Genomic DNA, 4,410 nt, shown 5'->3' with positions numbered 1-4,410 from the left:
AAAAAAAAAAAACTAAATTATTTGGAAAAAAATATGCAACGGTTTGCTCCAGCTCAGGTTGAAAAAGAAAAAAAAGAACAATCCAGGTAGAAATAATCAAAGTTCCTCACGTGATCTCCACAAGCACCAGGATGTGACTGCAGCAGCCAGCAGAGGAGACAGAGTGCGTGTCTGAAGCCGAGTCCACGCCAACGCGCTCACCTCCGAAACGTTTCGACGCTTTTCTGCCCAAACTGATGTTTTTCTTCGAACACGTTGCGGTCGAAGCGTTGCCATTCACAGAGCTGCATGCACGATAGACGACGTATCAAAACAAATCTGCACAAAAAGCTCAGTTTCACCCGTCTGGCATTGATTTGAAAAACATGTCGAAAACGTTCTCCGAGCGCAGATGAAAAAAACAAAACAAAAACGTTTCAGATTCATGCGCATTGGCGTGGACGGTTAGGTGGTTTTGCTTAATACGTGTCAATTACACAGAGTTTTAATTACCTTTTGGTTGCCAATATGCCTGATGATAATAATAATAATAATAATAATAACAGTCGTAATAATGTCGTAGGTAAAAGTGGAAAAAGTTGCACCGTTATAAAAGGAACATGAAATGAAATGAAGTGTGTCCTCCACAGATGCCAACCTGTTGGTCAAAGTGGAACCAGAAACGTTCAGGGCAACATTCATACATCTGAAAAATAACGTTCGGGCTCAACAACAACAAAAAAAACCAAAACAACCAACAAACTGGTCAGAGTTGCAGGAATGAGCTTTTCTTCTGCAATTAAATCATTTAAATCGTTCATGTTTGTTAAGATGAAGGAACTTGAAATTCTGAACTCAAGCGGATGAAAAATTAAGTTATAAAGCCGATTTCATGAAGTTACATCAACTAAAACTTTGCTTTTACTTTAAATTCCACAAGTTGATGCAACAGAACATCAGTTCAAACCTTTAAAATAATGTTTTTTTGTTGGTTTTTTTTTATTACTTTGCAACCTTAATTAAACCGGTCCCAGAACAAATGTGCTGCTGTGTTTGAATGTAGAGCGACTTTGGCTGCTCAACGCTTTTGAACCTGCGTTAAGCGAAAGCATTTATGATTGACTTTGAACAGTAATAACGTATTTTTCAATGTATGTCAAACGGACCAGATTTGTGCTGCAGGTTGTTCGACCGCTTCTGAAAAGCCTTGATGTGAGGACGATGCTGCACATTTTGGGACGAAATATCCCTAAACTTAAAGACCTTTGTGCATGTCCCAACTGTAAGAACCTTCCCTCTAGAACCTCTTTCAGGTTTGCTTTAGTGGATGGCAAAGTATCTACTACTTCTATGNAACTTTTTACACTGTCATTTCACAATTGTTCCTGGTTGGGTTAAATTAAAATACTGATAATATCCATGAAAATTACAGAAAACAGTATTAATATAAATGTAACCTGTATTAATAAATTAATTAAAAAAAAAAAAAAACTCAATGAAAAGACCAAAACTGTAAAAAATGTCCACATCAAAATCCGTATTTTTACTATTTTTACGAGTACCAACTCATTCTTCGAACTCCTGTTGAATTCGAGTGTCGAATTAAAGTTTGACTGCATTTAAATAAGAAAAAATATCTCTTGAACTGTGCCCGAATGATCCTAGAAGCTATGTTGTCTGGGGCTACATGCCCCTGGTAGGGTCACCCATGGCAAACAGGTTCTAGGTGACGGGACAGACAAAGGGCAATTCTAAAACTTCTATGGCGAGAAAAATATCAAGGACCGTGACATCGCCCGGTATGGCGCAGCCGGGGCCCCACCCTGGATGTAGGCCTGGGGTTGGGGCTCGTATGCAAGCGCCTGGTGGTCGGGCCTTTGCCCACGGGGCCCGGCCGGGCACAGCCCGAAAGGACAACGTGAGCCCGCCCTCCTGTGGACTCACCACCCGCAGAGGGAATCATAGGGGTCAGGTGCTGGGAGGACTGGGTGGCGGTCGAGGGGGGCTGCCTTGACCGCCTGGTCCGCATACACAGCCTCTGGTTGTCGGGATCTGGAACGTCACCTCGCTGGAGGGAAGGAGCCTGAACTTGTGCGGGAGGTTGAGCGATATCGGCTAGATATATTCGGCCTCACCTCCACGCACAGCCTGGGCTCTGGAACCCAACTCCTGGAGAGAGGCTGGACGCTCCATTTCTCTGGCATTGCGGAGGCGGCGGGCTGGAGTGGGCCTGCTCATTGCCCCCCAGCTTAGCCGCCACAGGTTGGAGTTCACCCCAGTGAACGAGAGGATCGCATCCCTACGCCTTCGGGTTGGGGACAGGTCTCTCACTGTTGTCTCGGCCTATGGGCCCAACAGCAGTGCAGAGTACCCGGCATTCTTGGACTCCTTTGTTCTACTGGGGGACTTCAACGCCCACTTGGGCAACAACAGTGAGACCTAGAAAGGAATGATCGGGAGGAACGGCCTCCCTGATCTGAACCAGAGTGGTGTTCTGTTTTTGGACTTCTGTGCTAGTCACAGTTTGTCCATGACAAACACCATGTTCCAGCACAAGGATGTCCACATGTGCACGTGGCACCAGAACACTCTAGGCCGGAGGTCGATGATCGACTTTGTAGTTGTATCATCAGACCTCCGGCTGAGTGTCTCGGACACTCGGGTAAAGAGAGGGGCCGAGCTGTCCACCAATCACCTCCTGGTGGTGAGTTGGATCCGCCGGCAGGGGAAGAAGCTGGTCAGACCTGGCTGACCTAAGCATATCGTGAGGGTCTGTTGGAAACGTCTGGCGGAACCCTCTGTCAGCAGGGTTTTCAACTCCCACCTCCGGGAGAGCTTCTCCCAGATTCCGAAGGAGGTTGGAGACATGGAGGCCAAGTGGTCCATGTTCTCTTCCTCCACTGTAGCTGCGGCCACTCGTAGCTGTGGTCGTAAGGTCTCTGGTGCCTGTCGCGGCGGCAATCCCCGAACCCGGTGGTGGCAGCCAGAAGTAAGGGATGCCGTCAAGCTGAAGAAGAGTCCTACCTGTCATTTTTGGCTTGTGGGACTCCTGAGCCAGCTGACAGGTACCGGCAGGCCAAGCGTGCGGCAGCTCGTGCGGTCGCAGAGGCAAAAACTCGGGTCTGGGAGGAGTTCAGGGAGTCCATGGAGGAGGACTATCAGTTGGCCTCGAAGAAATTCTGGCAAACTGCCCGGCGCCTCAGGAGGGGAAAGCAGCTCTCCACCAACACTGTCTACAGTGCAGGTGGGGACCTCCTGACCTCGACTGGGGAGGTTGTCGGGCGGTGGAAGGAATACTTTGAGGGTCTCCTCAGTTTCGCCGTCACGTCTTCCGAAGAGGAAGCACAGACCCAGGACATGCTGGAGAGATTATGTCTCTCGACTGGCCTGGGAACGCCTGGGGGTCCCCCCGGAAGAGCTGGAGGAGGTGTGTGGAGATCGGGAAGTCTGGGTGGCTTTGCTAAAGCTGCTGCCTCCGCGACCCGACTCCTGATAAAGCGGAAGAAGATGGATGGATCTTTTGTTTATTGAAATAGTTTTTGAACATTATTTTTAATGCGGACCCTTACCGTTTACCTTTTTTAGTTTTTGTTTGACAGTTTTTTTCATTTTTATTGTTTCAGAATTTATATCTTAAAAAGTCATCACAGTAAGGAAGTAGCTCGGTGCTCAGTGAGCATTATTGTTTTGTTTTTTCTTTTCAGTTTCAATTTCTAATATTAACTACATTTATTTGCTTTATGTCGATAAAGTTGAGAAGCTGTTCATTAAATCGTTCAGTCAAAACAACAAGCCCACATCAGTTCTGTTTGGAAACTCCTTTTTATTGGTTCATCTTTAGCCAGGAGGGTAGCAGCAGCCACACCACACCGAGAGGAACAAACAAAAGTAACCAAAGGACAAACAACAACAACAACGACAACAACATGGGTGCTCTTCATCTCCTCTGATCACTGTAAAATAAATACTCCTCGTCGACACGTGATTATTGTTACGCTACTGTCGCAGCCGCTTAAATAAATACCCATGAAGCAGTGAAACGTGAGAAATGCATTTTGTTCCATATATAATATATTCATTTTAGATAGATTTCTATATATATTTGTTCCATATACTCTCCGTAGATTCTTTTACAACATACAAGATGCCAATTTGTACCAAAAGCGATGCTTGCTGAGACACGAGAGGAGAAGTTTGGTTATAGTGGCAGCCGGCGAGCGTCCAGCGTCGGACCTGAGGGAGGAACCGTGGGAACGTTTGGGTTTCTGGAGGGTTTTTTATCGTACGAACAGATACACACAGCGGCAGCGAAGTCTGAAGAAAGGATTGAAATGCAAAAAGGGTTCAGAGAAGCAAGTAATTTACCAAGATGTCAAAAAAAAAAAAAAAAAATCCTAAAAATTCAGATTGTTGCAGAATGAAAAGTAGTAG

This window comes from Stegastes partitus, unplaced genomic scaffold (genome assembly GCF_000690725.1).
Source record: "Stegastes partitus isolate 25-593 unplaced genomic scaffold, Stegastes_partitus-1.0.2 Scaffold699, whole genome shotgun sequence".
NCBI lineage: Eukaryota > Metazoa > Chordata > Actinopteri > Pomacentridae > Stegastes > Stegastes partitus.
Note: the sequence above shows the minus strand (reverse complement) of the source record.